This window comes from Bos taurus, chromosome 22 (genome assembly GCF_002263795.3).
Source record: "Bos taurus isolate L1 Dominette 01449 registration number 42190680 breed Hereford chromosome 22, ARS-UCD2.0, whole genome shotgun sequence".
Lineage (NCBI taxonomy): Eukaryota > Metazoa > Chordata > Mammalia > Artiodactyla > Bovidae > Bos > Bos taurus.
The window spans coordinates 1,315,944-1,337,670 of record NC_037349.1 but is presented as its reverse complement, the minus strand read 5'-3'; the positions used below and the strand labels follow the sequence as shown (position 1 = coordinate 1,337,670).

Below are 21,727 nucleotides of genomic sequence, written 5' to 3'. Positions count from 1 at the left end.
TGATGGACAGGGAAGCCTGGTGTGCTGCGATTCATGGGGGTGCAAAGAGTTGGACACGATTGAGCGACTGAACTGAACTAAACTGAATGGTAGAAAGGGAAAGGAACTAAAAAACCTCCTGATGAAGGTGAAAGAGGAGAGTTGAAAAGGTGGCTTAAAACTCAAAACCAGAATTGAAAGAGACACGTGTACCCCAGTGTTCATCGTAGCACTGTTTAGAATAGCCAGGACATGGAAGCAACCTAGATGTCCATCAGCAGATGAATGGGTAAGAAAGCTGTGGTACATATACACAATGGAGTATTACTCAGCCATTAAAAAGAATACATTTGAATCTGTTCTAATGAGGTGGATGAAACTGGAACCTATTATACAGAGTGAAGTAAACCAGGAAGAAAAACACCAATACAGTATACTAACACATATATGTGGAATTTAGAAAGATGGTAATGACAACCCTGTATGCAAGACAGCAAAAGAGACACAGATGTATAGAACAGCCTTTTGGACTCTGTGGGAGAGGGAGGGGGAAGATGATTTGGGAGAATGGCATTAAAACATGTATAATATCATATAAGAAATGAATAGCCAGTCCAGGTTCAATGCAGGATACAGGAAGCTTAGGGCTGGTACACTGGGATGACCCAGAGGGATGGTATGGGGAAGGAGGTGGGAGGGGGGTTCATGATGGGGAACATGTGTACACCTGTGGCAGATTCATGTTGATGTATGGCAAAACCAATACAATATTGTAAAGTAAAAAAAGAAAAAAAATAATAACAATAATAAAAATAAAGAAAAACGAGAGGAAAAAAAAAAAAAACAAACCCTCAACATTCAAAAAACAAAGATCATGGCACCTGGTCCCATCACTTCATGGCTAAATAGATGGGGAAACAATGGAAACAGTGACAGACTTTATTTTCTTGGGCTCAAAAATCACAGAAGATGGTGACTGCAGCCATAAAATTAAAAGATACTTGCTCTTTAGAAGAAAAGTTATGACAAATAGCAGAGACATCACTTCACCAACAAAGGTCCATGTAGTCAAAGCTATAGTTTCCTAGTCATCATGTACAGATATGAGAGTTGGATCATGAAGAAGGCTGAGCCCCGAAGAATTGATGCTTTTGAACTGTGGTGTTGGAGAAGACTCTTGAAAGTCCCTTGGACCGCAAGGAGATCAAACCAGTCAATCCTAAAGGAAATCAGTCCTGAATATTCATTGGAAGGACTAACGCTAAAGCTGAAGCTCCAGTACTGATGCAAAGAGCCAACTCGTTGGAAAAGACCCTGATGCTGGGAAAGATTTAGGGCAGGAAAAGGGGGTGACAGAGGATGAGATGGTTGGATAGAGTCATCAACTAAATGGACGTGAGTTTGAGCAAACTCCAGGAGACAATGAAGGATAGGGAAGCCTGGTGTGCTGCTGTCCATGGGGTCACAGAATCAGACATGACCAAATGACTGCACAACAACCTTAACTTTGTGTTTTGAGGGGGTTTTGTTAGTTATATTTTTTATATTTGTTTATTTATTTGACTGCACCTGGTCTTAGTTACAGCACACAGGCTCTTTAGTTATGCTACGTGAGCTCTTAGTTGTGGCATGGGGATCTAGTTCCCTAACCAGGGATCAAACTTGACCCCTGCACTGAGAGTGCAGAGACTTAGCCACTGGTCCACCAGGAAAGTCCCATAGTACCTTAACTTTGAGAGGTAACTTGCTAAGTATAGAGTTCAGAATTTCAGAGGCTTTATAATTCTTAATGCTGAAAAGCTAAGGGACAAGTAAAAGACCCAGTGACAGAGATCAGGGGACAGAATATTTTGGCATAAACCCTGCCCTAATATTACCTTTAAGCTTAAGAACTAGAAATACAAATATACAGCTGAGCTATGAGCCTCATAAGGTGATCCCTGAGGAGAAACCTGTTGTAGGTGTGACTTGGGTCCCAAATGCACCCTTCAGTCATGACCGTGCTTTTTGCTTGATTAGCGGACATCTACGTCAGATTTGATTTCCTCTTCAACTGCTCACCGTCTTTTTCCACTGACCCACCCACACTCCCCAGCTTGACCTAGTGTCTGAGTAATCCTGGCTCCACCCTGGGGATTACCTCCCTCTGCACTTGGCTGGGGACGTCATTAGCCAGAGCCCGTTGAGTGTTCTGCTCTCCCATCAGGCCTGCCTCTGTTCTGCTGCCCTTTGCTTCCCTCTGGTGGCACAGTGGTCCACCCTGATTAGCTGGACTGGGTCAGGACCCAAACTGACTTGCCTTAGGGCCTCGAGTAGGTTACCTGAGGAGCTTGGTAGAATGCAGCTTGCTAGCTCTAGTCCTTGGAGGCTTTGATTCAGTACCTTTGTGGTATAGTCTGTGCCTCTGTTCCTAACACTTTCACAAGTGGTACCAATGCTGTGGGCAGAGACCCCACTTGGAAACCACTGCTCTAGACCCACGAGTTAACAGAAAGGGGCTGCAGCAGAGAAGTGTTTAAGAAATGCTAGGGCAGTTGTGCATTCTGATGACAGTGTTTCCCAAAGAATATTCCTTGGGCATTTTGCTTCATGATGCTCAACAAAACAAAAAGGATTCTGGTTTGGGGTAAACACCACAAATTCTCCTCTGGATACTGGCAATCTCTAAGAAGATCTAAAGAGGGGAGAAAAAAAAAAAGTCCCTGGTATTCTAATGCATCCACAACTGGATCACAGTTGTGGATGTGACTGTTGATGGAATAAAGTCCAATGCTGTAAAGAGCAATTTTGCATAGGAACCGGGAATGTTAGGTCTATGACTCAAGGCAAATTGGAAGTGGTCAAACAGGAGATGGCAAGAGTGAACTTTGGCATTTTAGGATTCAGCAAGTTAAAATGGACTGGAATGGGTGAATTTAACTCAGATGATCATTATATCTACTACTGTGGGCAAGAATCCCATAGGATAAATGGAGTAGCCATCATAGTCAACAAACAATTCTGAAATGCAGTACTTGGATGCAATCTCGAATATGAAAGAATGATCTCTATTTGTTTCCAAGGCAAACCATTCAATATCACAGTAATACAAGTTTATGCCCTGATCAGTACTGCTGGAGAAGCTTAAGTTGAATGGTTTTATGAAGACCTACAAGACCTTCTAGAACTAACAACCCAAAAAGATGTCCTTTTCATTATAGGCGATTGGAATGCAAAAGTAGGAAGCCAATAAATATCTGTAGAAACAGGCAAATTTGGCCTTGGAGTACAAAAAGAAACAGGGCAAAGGCTAATAGAGCTTTGCCAAGAGAACACACTGGTCATAGCAAACACCCTTTTCCAACAAAACAAGAGAATACTCTACACGTGGACATCATCAGATGGTCAATACTGAAATCAGATTGATTATATTCTTTGCAGCCAAAGATGGAGAAGCTCTATACAGTCAACAAAAACAAGACCAGGAGCTGACTGTGGCTCAGATCATGAACTCCTTAAAGCCAAATTCAGACTGAAATTGAAGGAAGTAGGGAAAACCATTAGATGATTCAGGTATGAACTAAATCAAATCCTTTACAATTATACAGTGGAAGTGAGAAATAGATGCAAAGGATTAGATCTGATAGACAGAGTGCCTGAAGAACTGTGGATGGAGATTCATGGCATTATACAGGAGTCAGGCATCAAGACCATCCCCAAGAAAAAAAAATGCAAAAAGACAAAATGGTTGTCTAAAGAGGCCTTACAAATAGCTGTGAATAGAAGAGAAGCAAAAAACAAAGGAGAAAAGGAGATATACCAATTTGAATGCAGAGTTCCAAAGAAAACCAAGGAGAGAAAGCAAGAAACCTTCCTCAGCGATCAGTGCAAAGAAATAGAGGAAAACAATAAAATGGAAAAGACTAGAGATCTCTTTAAGAAAATTAGAGATACCAAGGGAACATTTCATGCAAAGATGGGCACAATGAAGGACATAAAGGTATGGACCTAACAGAAGCAGAAGATATTAAGAAGAGGTGGCAAGGATACACAGAAGATCTATACAAAAAAGATCTTCATGACCCAGATCATCACAGTGGTGTGATCACCCACCTAAAGCCAGACATGCTGGAATACAAAGTCAAGTGGGCATCAGGAAGCATCACTATGAACAAAGCTAGTGGAGATGATGGAATTCCAGATGAGCTATTTCAAATCCTAAAAGATGGTGCTGTGAAAGTGCTGCACTCAACATGCCAGCAAATTTGGAAAACTCAACAGTGGCCACAGGACTGGAAAAGGTCAGTTTTCATTCCAATTCCAAAGAACGGCAATGAAAAAGAATGCTCAAACTGCCACACAATTGCACTCATCTCATACGCTAGTAAAGTAATGCTCAATATTCTCCAAGCCAGGCTTCAACAGTACCTGAATCATGAAATTCCAGATGTTCAAGCTGGTTTTAGAAAAGGAAGAGGAATGAGAAATCAAATTGCCAACATCCGTTGGATCATCAAACAAGCAAGAGAGTTCCAGAAAAACATCTACTTCTGCTTTATTGACTATGACAAAGGCTTTGACTGTGTGGACCACAACAAACTCTGGAAAATTCTTCAAGAGATGGGAATACCAGACCACCTGACCTGCCTCCTGAGAAATCTGTATGCAGGTCAAGAAGCAACAGTTAGAACTGGACATGGAACAACAGACTGGTTCCAAATCATACATAGACTACATCAAGACTGTATATTGTCAGCCTGCTTATTTAACTTCTATGCAGTGTACATCATGAGAAACGCTGGGCTGGGTGAAGCCCAAGACAGAATTAAGATTCCCTGGAGAAATATCAATAACCTCAGATATGCAGATGACACCAACATTATGCCAGAAAGTGAAGAGGAACTTAAGAGCTTCTTGATGAAAGTGAAAGAGGAGAGTGAAAAAGTTGGCTTAAAACTCAACATTCAGAAAACGAAGATCATGGCATCTGGTCGCATCACTTCATGGAAATAGATGGGGAAACAGTGGAAACAGTGACAGACTATTTGGGGGGGCTCCAAAATCACTGCAGATGGTGACTGCAGCCATGAAATTAAAAGACGCTTACTCCTTCGAAGGAAAGTTATGACTAATCTATACAGCATTTTAAAAAGCAGAGACATTACTTTGCCAATGAAGGCCCATCTAATCAAAGCTATGGTTTTTCCTGTGGTCATGTATGGATGTGAGAGTTGGACTATAAAGAAAGCTGAGCACAGAAAAATTGATGCTTTTGAACCGTGGTGTTGGAGAAGACTCTTGAGAGTCCCTTGGACAGCTAGGAGATCCAACCAGTCCATCCTAACGGAAATCAGTCCTGAATATTCATTGGAAGGATTGATGTTGAAGCTGAAACTCCAATACTTTGGCCACTGGATGTGAAGAGCTGACTCACTGGAAAAGACCCTGAAACTGGGAAAGATTGAAGGTGGGAGGAGAAAGGGATGACAGAGGATGAGATGTTTGGAGGGCATCACCGACTTAATGGACATGAGTTTGAGTACACTCCGGGAATTGGAGATGGACAAGGAGGCCTGACATGCCGTGGTCCGTGGGGTCACAAAGAGTCGGACACGACTGAGCGACTGAACTGACTGAACTGATGCTAATGCATTATCGTTTTTAACATCTCAATTAGTTTTCACTCCATTTAAAAGTAGTTTTTGTATCTTTCATACACACGCTATGCATTGTGGGTATTTCAAATCATAGCCATGCAAATCAGTCATTCACACTGAGATTTGCACGTCACACCTGCCAGAGCCGTAAGATCAGGTCTCAGGAGTCTTTGACCTTCACCTGCGGAGGTCTTAACAGAAACACTTTCATCTTTCTTTTCTCCATTTCTTAAATGTAATGGAGTCCCCAAAGCAGGATGTCAGCCAAAACTTAAAGGACACCAGGAGAGTCTTAGGCTTCCCTGAATCTGGAGGAAATGGTTATTCTTGTATATAAGACTGACTTTTTCAAAGATAATGATCTAGCAAAAGCAAATACTGTATGTGCTTCACTGTCAGATTTCTAGTCTTTCACAATGAGAAGTGCTTGGCAGTAACAAAATGAATGAGGAACCAAGGCTGCCTCCAAGGCTCAGAGAACACAAAAGACTGGATGCTGCCACTGAGTTGACTTAGACTTACTGCGTTTTAAAACTCAAATCAATTTGGAAATGGGCCTAATCATTGAAAAGAGACAGGTTTGTAAAGAACAAGATGTTGTAATGACTGGTATGTCAGAGCAGCGGGTGCTAAGTTATCATCACGCACAAGAGAGGCAGCAGCACATGTCCATGTCCATGTGCTCATGTTCATTTCCTTTCTTGGTGCACAGCTATTTCCACACTACAAAATATGCCTGCAAAATCCCACACCCTGCATGAGGCCAAATTCCTGGCTTTTGAAGGGCCTGAAATCGATTCCCAAAAGCAGTTCCTCTGTGTCTTTGTTCAAACAAACTGGGAATCTTTTGGCTCATGGCACCAATGGTAAGTGAAAGAAGATCCCCTCCATGATGTTCTTCATTAGCAGGTCTCCTAGGATGGGTGTGTTTTCTTTCCTGATCACAATTTTACTGTGCTGCAGTTTTCTTTGGCCCCGTATTAGCACATTAATCATTCATAACCATAATTTTTGGTTTTGGTTAGCTATTTTCCGTTTTGATTATTCAAGAATAATTTCAATAATATTGCTATATATGTAATAACATCTTAAATATAAACATGTCAAAGTAATGTGTATGCTATGTTACATGTAGATATTTACAGCAGAAATACAGTTATAAATACTCAGTGCAGAATTTTCAGGGAATTTAAAATTTTCAAACATATGCAAATGTGTGGTCTTAGGAAGAGTTTTCTCTGTTGTTTGGGTGAACCATATTTATGCAACCATCAAAAAAACTTTTAAAAATTTACACATAATTTTAAATAAAGAAGACAGCTTTTGCTTTGTAAAGCAATGTTCTCTCTAGAAATACTATTTTGAGATGATAAGGTTTGAGGGGAGAGTATTTTCAAAGAGAAGCAAATGTGGAGCTAGATAGAAAAGAATGACTTAGGAAATTACTGGTATCTGCAAGTTTTCCTATGTTTTTCCCATTAATTAGGTTCCCTGAAGGGTTTTATTTCCCTATGGAAGAAATACTTGTCTTGACCCCACTAGAGTTATGACTGCAATGGTACTTTTTCTCCAACATATGTATAAAATAGTCTCAGTGATAAGGAAAATTTTCAGAGATCAATAAATTTAAGTACCAAAATGCTCTGGGGTGCTAGAAGTCCTTTACAATTAGGGACTAGTAGTAACTGAAAGAAGAAGCAATTCACTCATTACTACGTTAATGTTAAATGTGTATTAATGAGGATGCTTTCCTTGAAACATTCAAGGAAACATTATTATTCAGTTCAGTTTAGTTCAGTCTCTCTGTTGTGTCCAACTCTTTGTGACCCCACGGACTGCAGCACGCCAGGCCTCCCTGTCCATCACCAACTCCCGGAGTCTACCCAAACTCATGACCACTGAGTCGATGATGCCATCCAACCATCTCATCCTCATTTCATCCTCTGTTTTCTCCTTCTCCTCCTGCTTTCAATCTTTCCCAGCATTAGGGTCTTTTCAAATGAATCAGTTCTTCGCATCAGGTGGCCAAAGTATTGGAGTGTCAGCTTCAGCATCAGTCCTTCCAATGAATATTCAGAACTGATCTCCTTTAGGATGGACTGGTTGGATCTCCTTGCAGTCCAAAGGACTCTCAAGAGTCTTCTCCAACACCACAGTTTAAAAGCATCAATTCTTCAGTGCTCAGCTTTCTTTATAGCCCAACTCTCACATCCATACATGACTACTGGAAAAACCATAGCCTTGACCAGAGGGACCTTTCTAGGCAAAGTAATGTCTTTGCTTTTTAATATACTGTCTAGGTTGGTCATAACTTTCCTCCAAGGAGTAAGCGTCTTTTATTTCATGGCTGCAATCCCCATCTGCAGTGATTTTGGAGCCCCCCAAAATAAAGTCGGCCACTGTTTCCACTGTTTCTCCATCTATTTGCCATGAAGTGATGTGACTGGATGCCATGATCTTAGCTTTATGAATGTTGAGCTTTAGGCCAAATTTTCACTCTCCTCTTTCACTGTCATCAAGAGACTCTTTAGTTCCTCTTCACTTTCTGCCATAATGGTGGTGTCATCTGCATATCTGAGGTTATTGATATTTCTCCCAGCAATCTTGATTCCAGCTTGTGGTTCATCCAGCCCAGAGGTTCTCATGATGTACTCTGCGTATAAGTTAAATAAGCAGGGTGACAATATACAGCCTTGACATACTCCTTTTCCTATTTGGAACCATTCTGTTTTTCCATGTTCAGTTCTAATTGTTGCTTCCTGACCTGCATACAGATTTCTCAGGAGGCAGGTAAAGTGGTCTGGTATTCCCATCTCTTTCAGAATTTTCCACAGTTTATTGTGATCCACACAGCCATGAAGAGATGTCCCACATGCAAGATAAGAGAAACCCCAGTAAGATGGTTGGTGCTGAGAGAGAGCCTCAGAGGGCAGGAAGACTGAAACAACAATCACAGAAAAGTAACCAATCTGATCGAATGGACCACATCGTTGTCTAACTCAATGAAACTAAGCTATGCCGCATAGCGCCACCCAAGATGGACGGGTCATGATGGAGAGTTCTGACAAAATGTCGTCCACTGGAAAAGGGAATGGCAAACCACTTCATTATTCTTGCCTTGAGAACCCCATGATAGTATGAAAAGGCAAAAAGATAGGACACTGAAAGATGAACTCCCCAGGTTGGTAGGTGCCCAATATGCTACTGGAGATCAGTAGAGAAATAACTCCAGAAAGAATGAAGAGATGGAGCCAAAGCAAAAACAACACCCAATTGTGGATGTGACTGGTGATAGAAGCAAGGTCCAATGCTATAAAGAGCAATATTGCATAGGAACCTTGAATGTTATATTGATGACTCAAGGCAAATTGGAAGTGATCAAACAGGAGATGGCAAGAGTGAATTTTGACATTTTAGGAATCAGAAAACCAAAATGGACTAGAATGGGTGAATTTAACTCAGATGACCATTATATCTACTACTAAATGGGTGAATTTAACTCACATGACCATTATTACAAGAATCCCTTAGGAGAAATGGAGTAGCCATCATAGTCAACAAAAGACTCCAAAATGCAGTACTTGGATGCAATCTCAAAAATGAAAGGATGATCTCTGTTCGTTTACAAGGCAAACCATTCAATATCATGGTAATTCAAGTCTATGCCCTGACCGGTAATGCTGAAGAAGCTTAAGTTGAACGGTTCTATGAAGACCTACAAGACCTTTTAGAACTAACACCCCAAAAAGATGTCCTTTTCATTATAGGGGACTGGAATGCAAAAGTAGGAAGTCAAGAAACACCCAGGGTAACAGGTGTTTGGTTTGGAGTACATAATGAAGCAAGGGTAAGGCTAATAGAGTTTTGCCAAGAGAACACACTGGTCATAGAAAGCACCCTCTTCCAACAATACAAGAGAAGACTCTACACATAGACATCATCAGATGGCCAACACCGAAATCAGATTGATTATATTCTTTGCAGCCAAAGATGGAGAAGTTCTATACAGCCAGCAAAAACAAGACCAGGAGCTGACTGTGGCTCCGATCATGAACTCCTTATTGCCAAATTCAGACTTAAGTTGAAGAAAGAAGGGAAAACCACTAGATGATTCAGGTATGACCTAAAACAAATCCTTTACAATTATACAGTGGAAGTGAGAAATAGATTTAGGGGCCTAGATCTGATAGACAGAGTCCCTGATGAATTATGGATAGAAGTTTGTACATTGTACAGGAGAGAGGGATCAAGACCATCCCCGAGAAAAAGGAATGCAAAAAGGCAAAATCATTGTCTGAAGAGGCCTTACAAATAGCTGTGAAAAGAAGAGAACTGAAAAGCAAAGGAGAAAAGGAAAGATGTACCCATTTGAATGCAGATTTCCAAAGAAAGGCAGTGAGATAAGAAAGCCTTCCTCAGCGATCAGTGTAACAATAAAATCGAAAAGACTAGAGCTCTCTTCAAGAAAATTAGAGATAACAAGGGAACATTTCATACAAAGATGGGTACAATGAAAGACAGAAAAGGCATGGACCAAACAGAAGCAGAAGATATTAAGGAGAGTTGGCAAGAATACACAGAAGAACTATACAAGAAAGATCTTCACGACCCAGATCATCACAATGGTGTGATCCCCAACCTAGAGCCAGACATCCTGGAATGCAAAGTCACGTGGGCATCAGGAAACATCACTGTGAACAAAGCTAGTGGAGGTGATGGAATTCCCGATGAGCTATTTCAATTTTCTTTTTTTTACTTTTATTTGCCTTTATTTTTTGCGGCATTTATTCCCGGGCCATAAGTGTTTGTTTCTTCAGTTTCTTCTGGGATATCTTTTTCTTCTGTGCAACCTCCTTTTCTGGTTTAGGAACAATCTGTTCTTTTTCAGTAAGGATCATCTCAATGTGGCAGGGAGAGCTCCTGTAGGGGCTGATCCGACCGTAAGCTCTGTAAGTCCTATGCTGCATCTTGGGGGCTTTGTTCACTTGGATGTGCTCAATGACCAGAGAATCTACATCTAAGCCCTTAAGTTCAGCATTACTCTCTGCGTTTTTGAGCATGTGTACTAAAAATTCAGCATTCTTTTGGGGCCACCGACCCTGCGTCCACCCCACTGTTTGGCCTGTGCACACCTACCAGCTCCACCATTGTAACGACGGAATGGCACACATTGCTTCTTTAAAGTGACATCCTTCAGATACATGGTGGCTTTTCGGATATGCATACTCTTCATGGCCGGGGCAGTTTCATGAGTGTTCTTAAAGTGAATACGAAGATTTGAACCTCTTGATTTGCATGATTTTGTGGGGTTTTCTGGGTCAAGTGAATAGCGCACCATTTTTAGGGGTCACCTCAGGCCGCTTACCTGAAAAGCTATTTCAAATTTTAAAAGATGATGCTGTGAAAGTGCTGCACTCAATATGCCAGCAAATTTGGAAAACTCAGCCGTGGCCACAGGACTGGAAAAGGTCAGTTTTCATTCCAACCCCAAAGAAAGGCAATGCCAAAGAATGCGCAAACTGCCACACAATTGCTCTCATCTCACACACTAGCAAAATAATGCTCAAAATTCTGCAAGCCAGGCTTCAGCAATACGTGAACCGTGAACTTCCAGATGTTCAAGCTGGTTTTAGAGAAGGCAGAGGAACCAGAGATCAAATTGCCAATGTCTGCTGGGTCACTATTATAGTAAATGCTGTAATAACAATAGCACTTACTTAGCATTCACTATGCTCTGCACCAGTACTGTACAGGGACAAACTCCCTGGGCCCTAGCGAGAGCGTGAGCGGTGGTAGTGGCAGTAGTAACAGTGTAGTGGTAGTAGAAGCAGCGCATCCTTTCTCAGAAGAGAAAGTCAAGAGGTTAAATAATCTGCTGAAAGTCACAGCTAGTAGTGGTGTCAGGATTCAAACCCTAGTGGTTTAGTTCCTGGGATTCTAAATATTACTTTTAATACTATAGGTCCTCTATTCAAGTGATATGCTCATTAATTAATTCAAATGTGCATGGATCTCTCCTTTAAAAACATTCAGAGAAAAGATTAACAATTAAATTATATATTTATTGTCTTTGACATTAAGCAATAGATGTTCCTCTAGACAAGGCTGACAATTTCATTTGTATTTGAGTAAGAATTGCTGACAAGCCCATTTAAAGTCCTAGGAAAAGTGTGTTTATCAGATTGAAATGTTTCCTAAATCAGTTAGCAATCACATGCATGTAGTCATTTACTGTCTAGCTCAGTTGCCCTAAGCCACACATTCATTTTAATCCATGAATAATGTAGTGATGATTCATTGACAGCTATTTACCAGTTCCTATCACTTTCAGACTAGCTATTTTTAAGTGATTCCAAATAGAACACGTCTGAAAGTAAGACAATGCAAAGAGAAAGGAGACATTTCACTTTTATTTTAGGGTGGATGACATAAATCAGGATGATTTAGTCATAACCAATTACTCTATGTTACCTGGAACGTCCCTTGATGAACTATGGTGCCATCTCTATCTTTAATACATATCCACTATTCAGCCATTTCTCACCACTTCTGGACTCAAACCCCTAGCTCTGAACCTGGATCTTGGTCCACACCAACATCACGCCATGCCTGGACTTCAGCAATAGCCCCTAGCGTGTCTCCCAGGTTTCTAGCCCTGTATTATTCTCAATATGGAAGCCAGAATGGTCCTTAGAAAATATAAAACATAATTTTCTGCAGAAAATGTACATTCTCTTTCTCAACAGGTCATCCAGTTTCCCGCATGTCTCTGCCTTTATGTCCTCCCAGTCACCTCCTCACTTACTCCACTCTGACCTTTTTAGCGTCTTGTCACTAAAATATGCCAGTGCTACCTCACCACTTATGCCCCTAACATAAAAGACCCCCTGGCCTGAATGTATGGAATGCATATCCTCCAACATCCTACGTAATTTATGTATTTCCTTATTTCTTGTTCACTGTTTATTATCTGCATGCCTGATTAGAACACCAGCTCAAAGCAAGCACAGATTGTTTTCTGCTCCTTTTGAACAAAACAGAACAGTATCTGGCAAACTGTAGGTACTCAGTAAATGTTTACAGAGGGAACAAGTGGGTGAATGAATGATTTAATGCTAATAGCTAAGCTACGCTTCTGATTGAACATGAACATTCTCTTTAATCAGTATCTGCACAAGAGGATGATCACCAATAATGAACTGGCATTCAGAATCAGAATTTTTAGCTTTAAAGGAGGTTAAAATTCAATGCACTAATCTGTTGTGCTATTACACATCATGCAGACTGAAAAACTCCATCATACACTCATGAGAAAAAGAGAGCAAGAAACACCAACAATGTGTTAGTGCTATTATGAAAGTTATTCTCAGCTTGTGGACTCTCTGAAGGGGATTCGGAGGATTCCCTGATTCCCCCAGTTTCCCTGGAATACACTTTGAGAATCAGTAGACAGATTGTAGTCTCTTTCTTCTCTTGTGGCTAATAAAAATAAAATATTATTGATGCATAATTTTCTTTCAAATATATTCTCTTTCTTTTCGTTGGTAGCCAGTGTGATAGAAAAACTTAAAAGAAGGGATTTCAACCCTTCAACCCATACCTTTCATTCTTCACTTGAGGAAACTGAGAGTTGTTTTACAATTAAAATTTGGATGAGGTTGCCTAATGGAGAAAGAAGTCTTTCAGTAGTCATCAGCAGTCCAGGATTTGACCCTTGCCTTCAAATAATTTTTAATGTAATTGTACAGAGCACTGAGAGTTCTTTGAAAGGTACACTCAGAGAAACCAAATTCAAAAGCAGTAGATTTGTCATTTAAAAATAAAAACTCCTAAAAAAAGGATGTCACTCAATTTCCATTAAAATATTCACCAAAACAAATAAAAGGTTTGCATCATTATTGAAAAGTAAGGCTAATAGTCAACATATAATAAAAACTGGGGGCCATTTTACTAAATAAATAATCACTTAGACCAGATTTTAAAAACACAATTAATGGGTAACATATGTTTTGCTCACTGAGCCAAAGCCACGATGGGGAAGTAGGAGGAGCCCTGGCCAAGCCTGCCGCACTGACCTCAGCTCCCATGGGCTAGCCAGTTAGGGGAACCAAGCCCGCAGCCCTTGAGGCTTCTTTTCGTCTCTGCAAACTACTGTCATAAAAAACCCGCCACCAATATAAACGTAGGAAATTTTTAAAAGAGCAAAATGTTTGAAGATCTTTTAAAACATAAAGAGCCAAAGCAATCTGAGAAGTCGGCAGTGTGTCTAGAGACACATTCTCTTTAGATTATTGGAGCTGATCTGACAGAGGAGGTGAAGGGGTGGGAGGCCAGTGGGGAAAAGGATTCTGGGCAATCCTGCAAAGCTTGCCTTTATCTAAGTGTATCTGGGGGCAGATGGTGCAGGCTAAGCTTGTGGTGGAGCTCTACAGCTGGGACAAAGCCTGGATAACATCCCCCTGTCTCTCTGAACCACAGCCCAACTGCAGTGCCCTTCTCTGCTCAGACCTGAGTGGATCTGCCTACATGCCTTAAGGAATCCTTTGTATGTGGTTAATATTTGCCAGGGCCTCAGCCACACCCAAATGCTCTGTTCAGTTCAGTTCAGTCCAGTTCAGTCACTCAGCCGTGTCCAACTCTTTGCAACACCATGAATCGCAGCACGCCAGGCCTCCCTGTCCATCACCAACTCCCGGAGTTCACTCAGACTCACGTCCATCGAGTCAGTGATGCCATCCAGCCATCTCATCCTCTGTTGTCCCCTTTTCTTCCTGCCCCCAGTCCCTCCCAGCATCAGAGTCTTTTCCAATGAGTCAACTCTTCGCATGAGGTGGCCAAAGTACTGGAGTTTCAGCTTTAGCATCATTCCTTCCAAAGAAATCCCAGGGCTGATTTCCTTCAGAATGGACTGGTTGGATCTCCTTGCAGTCCAAGGGACTCTCAAGAGTTTTCTCCAACACCACAGTTCAAAAGCATCCATTCTTCAGTGCTCAGCTTTCTTCACAGTCTAACTCCCACATCCATACATGACCACTGGAAAAAACATAGCCTTGACTAGACAGACCTTGGTTGGCAAAGTAATGTCTCTGCTTCTCAATATGCTATCTAGGTTGGTCATAACTTTTCTTCCAAGGAGTAAGTGTCTTTTAATTTCATGGCTGCAGTCACCATCTGCAGTGATTTTGGAACCCCCCAAAAATAAAGTCTGACACTGTTTCCCCATCTATTTCCCATGAAGTGATGGGACCAGATGCCATGATCTTCATTTTCTGAATGTTGAGTTTTAAGCCAACTTTTTAACTCTCTAACTGTGAACTTCCAGTTGTTCAAGCTGGTTTTAGAAAAGGCAGAGGAACCAGAAATCAAATTGCCAACATCCGCTGGATCATCGAAATAGCAAGAGAGTTCCAGAAAAACATCTATTTCTGCTTTATTGACTATGACAAAGCCTTTGACTGTGTGGATCATAATAAAATGTGATCTGGAAAATTCTGAAAGAGATGGGAATACCAGACCACCTGACCTGCCTCTTGAGAAATTTGTATGCAGGTCAGGAAGCAACAGTTAGAACTGGACATAGAACAACAAACTGGTTCCAAACTGGAAAAGGAGTACGTCAAGGCTGTATATTGTCACCCTGCTTATGTAACTTCTATGCAGAGTACATCATGAGAAACGCTGGGCTGGAAGAAGCACAAGCTGGAATCAAGATTGCCGGGAGAAATATCAATAACCTCAGATATGCAGATGACACCACCCTTTGGCAGAAAGTGAAGAGAAACTAAAAAGCCTCTTGATGAAGGTGAAAGAGGAGAGTGAAAAAGTTGGCTTAAAACTCAACATTCAGAAAATGAAGATCATAGGATGCTAAAAAGACTAAGTGTATGACAACTATTTAAAAAAGGGGGGGGGGTCTGGAAGAGTTTCTCTTTATTCTAGGACAAATAAACCTAAATAATCAACATGTCTGTGTGGACCAGATTAACATTCCTAATAGCTTCCTTTCTGCCACTGCCTGGGCTGCCAGCCCTCCATAAAAGTTCACTGTTGACAAACTCTTTGGCTCTGGAGAACTCTCCAGGCTCTGCCACCCATTTTTAGTTGCTCCCCCATCTGGTTTCTCTGGTTTCTGTCCCAGAGGCTCATAACCAGATGCTCCTCCTTCTTAACCTGTGGTGCTGGGCCCATTTCATCTCGTGACATCTCACATGTCTCTTCCCAGGTGGCTTCATTTGGCTTCATGAACTTTGGTCTGTGAACAAGAAAACCTCATTCTGGGGATTTTCACAGAATTCTTACTGCATCCAACCAAGGTACAGAGCTACAGGCCCCCATTCCTAGGAAGGCAGGACAACACAGAACAAGCCAATAAAGACAACACAGAGGAAGCCAATAAAGACAGAGAGGGGGAACACTGCTTCAGGGCTTAAATGGAAGACTTTCCCTGAAATAAATTTGCTACAGGAAACAGAAGAATATTGTAAAATACACTTGTTCTATACTCTTTTAAAAAAGACAAACTTGAGCTCAGGCAAGATGAGACTGCATGGAAACCAAAATCACAAGAGCCAAACTGAAATGTTTGTTGGAAAAAGAACAGCGAATCTGATACAACAAATCATCCTATTGTTGATGTGAGGAAGGAATTTGAGAAGTGATCCCAGGACATGGAACAAAGGAAGGAAAGTGCTGACCAAGGTATTAGAGAGGGAATCACAAAACCAAATCTTGAATAATCAGTTCCCCCAGAGGGCAAAGCCACACAAAAGGAACAGAATAAATAACTCAAGGGAAAAATAAAAGAAATCAATGTGTTCGGGAAGAATCTTTTCCCAATATTTAAAAGAAACTTGAGTCTAGAGATTTAAAAAAACAAACTCACCACATTGTGCATGGATAAGAGTCATCCCTGGAGAGAACTCCTTTCCCACCCCTCTTCCTCCTCCTCCTACACACCTCCCCCCAGCAATGGAGGCAAACCCAGTTACAAAGCCTGATTCAAATCCACTTCTGCCATGAAGCAATTTCCTGATTTTCTTAACTCTTGCACTGCTCTCTTCAAAGGTTGCAAAGACATTTGATCAGATTCTGTCAGAACTGATTATAACAATGAAAGTTTCTGTGTTAATGTCCTCTAAGAAGCAGATGCCAAGAAGGGATGAAACGTGCAAGTATGTTATGATGGGGAAACACCTGCGGGAGAACGTGGGGAGTAGGTGGGTGGCTGGGAGTGTGGGCAGAAGTGATGTAACTCTTAACTCAAACTTAAGGAGAAGGGGAGGGGCAGAAATGTCCCAGAATGTTGTGCGATGCTTGCAAATGTCGGGCTGCTGGGGAGTCTGAGAGCAAACCTTGGCCAGTAGCTTGGTCCAGCGTCTCTCAGGAACCAGCTCCCACCGAGTCATGTGGTGGGAGGGGTGCATGGGAGGTACGTAGATGTGGAAACTCAGCAGCAAACTTGAGAACACGACAACTAAAGCCCTTGGATCAGTCACATGCTCTGTAGTTCGTCTGTCAGATAATGTCTCATGGCCACCATGCTGCTGCTAAGTTGCTTCAATCATGTCCGACTCTGTACGACCCCATAGACGGCAGCCCACCAGGCTCCCCTGTCCCTAGGATTCTCCAGGCAAGAACACTGGAGTGGGTTGCCATTTCCTTCCCCAATGCATGAAAGTGAAAAGTAAAAAGTGAAGTTGCTCAGTTGTGTCCGACTCTTGGCGACCCCATGGACTGCAGCCCACCAGGCTCCTCTGTCTATGGGATTTTCCAGGCAAGAGTATTGGAGTGGGGTACCATTGCCTTCTCCGCATGGCCACCATAGTGGTCAATAAATATGAATTCAGCATTCAGTTATCAAGCAACTAAGCACCAAGTGCCACCCCTAGCACAGAAAAAAGTGCGCATGCTCCAAACACAAAAATGGTAAAGGCTGAATTCTTTCATGTACAGAGTTCAAAATCTAATGAGAAGACAAACATGGAAATCTGCAATTAGTGCATGAAAGTGTGAGTGTAGAGGCATGTCCCAAGTGCTCCAGAAACAATAAACTATGCCTGCAAAGTAAGATAGCTGTTAAGAATGTCCAAGAATGCACAGAGATTCCATCAGAAGAAAATTGCCTGTTTGATGGGCTCTTATTGTTTATCTCAAATCTCTGTAGCCCCTCCCTAGGGGAGGGGTGTACTCTCCTCACTAATACCAGACTTGACCAGATGGAATGTGAACAGAAATGGCTCAAGGCACTTCTTGGGAAGCTTTAATAGACAGACCTTGGTGTGGCTGACATGCTGTCTGTTTTCTCTGACCAGAAAGCATCCAGAAAGGCGGTCTCATCAGCCTGCATTCCAGAATGAAGATGACATGAATCAGAGCAGCAGCTGTCTTGAAAGGAACACATAGCATGAGTGGGAAATAAGCCATTAAGATGTGTAAGCACAGCAGAACCTAGCACCTTGGCCTGTATCTGATTGATGCAGCGTTGGAGGTGCATTAGAATCCTGTCCTACTCTCCTTTGACATATTTCAGATGTGGTAGATAACCTATAAGCAGTCGAGTCCCAGATCTTAACTAGGGAGCAGAAATGAACAAATCTGGCTTATAAAGTGTGGATAAGAAGCACTGTAATTATTCAGAGAAGACTCTCTGAGAGCTAATCAATGACAATGATGGGCAGTGAGGGTAGAGGAAGGGTGGATGTCCGTGACCTGCAGGGGAGAGGACAGTGGGCGGGTAGAGTTGGTGGTGCTGCAGCCCCCACACCCTCTGCCACAAGGGAGACGGAGGAGCTGAAGAAGTAGAAAGTTCCTTCAGGATGTGCATGTGACAGCATTCAGTAAGTTCTTGGAAATACACATTTGAAGTTCAGATAGTATGCATCTGAGTTGCTGAATTTTAGATAATTTAAAATTATCTTTCCTTTTCCCCAAATGGCCACTGTGAGTTTAGTTCAGTTCAGTCGCTCAACTGCATCTGACTCTTTGCGACCCCAGGGACTGCAGCATGCCAGGCTTCCCTGTCCATCACCAACTCCCAGAGCTTGTTCAGACTCGTGCCCGTCAAGTTGGTGATGCCATCCAACCATCTTATCCTCTGTCATCTCCTTCTCCTCCTGCACTCAATCTTTCCCAGCATCAGGGTCTTTCCCAATGAGTCAGTTCTTCACCTCAGGTGGCCAAAGTGTTGGAGCTTCAGCTTCAGCGTCAGTCCTTTCAATGAATATTCAGGACTGATTTCTTTTAGGATTGACTGGTTGGATCTCTTTGCCATCCAAGGGACTCTCAAGAGTCTTCTCCAACACCACAATTCAAAAGTATCAATTCTTTAGTGTTCAGCTTTCTTTATGGTCCAACTCTCACATCCATATATGACTACTGGGAAAACCATAGTGAGCAAGATGGCAGAGTAGAAGGACACACACTCATCTTCTCCTGTGAGAACTCCAAAATTGCAACTTGCTGCTGAACAACCATCTACAGGAGAATGTTGGATCCCATCAAAAAAGATACCCCACATCCAAGGGCAAAGGAGAAGCCCCAGCAAGCCAGTAGGAGGGGCAAAATTGCATTTAGAATCAAACCCCATACCTGCCAGAGATGTCCAGAGGACTCAAACAAAATCTTCTATGCACCAGGACCCAGAGACCCCACATAGACTGAGCCAGACCTGCCTATGAGTGTTTGAGTGTCTCCTGCAGAGTAACAGGCTGTGGCTGCAGCAGACCTGGGTCACACAGTGTGTGACATAAGCTCTCTTGGAGGAGGTCACCATTAACCCTACCATAGAGCTATTGAGAAGACAACCCACAAACTGCAGAACAATTATACCAAATAAATTCTCATACTGTTAAAAAAGTTCTAGGACCTACAGCAGATTTCCCATCCTGGGGAAATGGAATGAGAACACCCAGGGAATTGACTACAAAACTTACACAAGTTTGGAGAAACAGACTATTGGAGGGCACAAACAAAACCTTTTGCACACCAGGACTCAGGAGAAAGGAGCAGTGACCACACAAGAGACTAATCCAGACTTGCCTGTGAGTTTCTAGGAGTCTTCAGTGCAGGTGTGGGTTGATAGTGACCTGCTGCAGGTTTGGGGGCACTGAATACAACAGTGTGTGCTCAAGACCTTTTACAGGAGGCCGCCATTATCTTCATTACCCCTATCATAGTTGGGTCTCAGGTCAAACAGCAGGGAGGGAATACAGCCCCACCCACCAACAGAAAATTGGATTAAAGATTCACTAACATGGCCCTGCCCATCAGAACAAGACCCAGTTTCCCCCACAGTCAGTCTCTCCCATCAGGAAGCTTCCACAAGCCTCTTATCCTTAATAGAGGGCAGGCAGAATGAAAACAACAATCACAGAAAACTAATCAAACTGATCACACAGACCACAGCCTTGTCTAGATCAAAGAAACTATGAGCCATGCCGTGTAGGGCCACCCAAGATGGACGGGTCATGGTGGAGAGTTCTGACAAAACGTGGTCCACTGGAGAAGGGAATGGCAAACCACTTCATTATTCTTGCTTCGAGAACTCGAATAGTATGGCAAGGCCACTATGAGTAAGTTTGGCCTATTAAGAAAATGGCTGGTGGTAGGGGAGGAGTTGCCCACGTTCTAGACCACAGGGTCATCACTTGTACAGGCTTTCCCTACTCTCTCAGCGGCCTTGATTATGAACTTTTTTTAGCTTTTCTTTTTTCTCTTACACAGATACAGAGGGATGAGAATTCATCTTAGTTCACATTATCATCATTGATCCTTGAAAGTCCTCTTCTCTCATTTTTTTTAAATTTTAAATTTATTTATTTGTTAAGAAGAATAATTGCTTTAAAGAATGTTGTTGTTTTCTGTCAAACTTCAACATGAATCAGCCATAGGTATACACATATCCCCTCACTTTTGAACCTCCCTCCCTTCTCCCTCCCCATCAAACCCCTCTAGATTGATACAGTGCTCCTGTTTGAGTTTCCTGAGCCATACGGCAAACTCCCATTGGCTATCTATTTTACACATGGTAACGTATGTTTCTGTTTTACTCTTTGCATACATTTCACCCCCTCCTCCCCTTTCCCCACGTTCATAAGTCTATTCTCTATGTTTGCTTCTCCTTTGCTGCCTGGTAAATAAATTCTTCAGTACCATTTTTTTAGATCGCATATATATGTGTTTAGTTAAGTTCAGTTCAGTCGTTCAGACAATTCCAACTCTTGCGACCCCATGTACTGTAGCACAACAGGCTTCCCTGTCCAACACCAACTCCTGGAGCTTATTCAGACTAATGTCCATCGAGTCGGTGATGCCATCCAACAATCTCATCCTCTGTTATCCCCTTCTCCTCCCGCCATCAATCTTTCCCGACATCAGGGTCTTTTGTAATGGGTCAGTTCTTCACATCAGGTGGCCAAAGTATTGGAGCTTCAGCTTCAGCATCAGTCCTTGCAATGAATATTCAGGACTGATTTCCTTCAGGATTGACTGATTGGATCTCTTTGCAGTCCAAGGGACTCTCAAGAGTCTTCTCCAACACCACAGTTAAAAAGCATCAATTCTTTGATGCTCGGCTTCCTTTATAGTCCAACTCTCACATCCATATATACTGGAAAAATCATAGTTTTGGCTGGAAGGACTTTTGTTGGCAAAGTAATACCTCTGTATTCTAATATGATGCTTACCTTGGTCATAGCCTTTCTTCCAAGGAGCAAGTGTCTTTTAATTTCAAGGCTGCAGTCACCATCTGCAATGATTTTGGAGTTAAAAAGAAAAAAAAAATTAAAGTCTCTCACTGTTTCCATTGCTTTCCCATCTATTTGCCATGAAATAATGTGACTGGATGCCATGATCTTAGTTTTCTGAATGTTGAGTTTTAATCCAACTTTGTTACTCTCCCCTTTCACTTTCATCAAGAGGCTCTTGAGTTTTTCTTCACTTTATGCCATAAGGCTGGTGTCATCTGCATATCTGAGGTTATTGATATTTTCCCTAGCAATACTGATTCCAGCTTGTGCTTCACCCAGTCTGGCATTTCACATGGTGTATTCTGCACATAAATTAAATAAGTAGGCTGACAATATACAGCCATGACATACACCACTCCCAATTTG

The 21,727-nt window shown here is 42.0% G+C and overlaps 1 pseudogene; it reads right to left on the bottom strand.

The window, feature by feature from the left end:
- Positions 1-10,365: 10,365 nt before the first annotated feature.
- Positions 10,366-10,978, bottom strand: LOC531679 (large ribosomal subunit protein uL22-like; annotated as a pseudogene).
- Between the last annotated feature and the right edge of the window lie 10,749 nt (positions 10,979-21,727).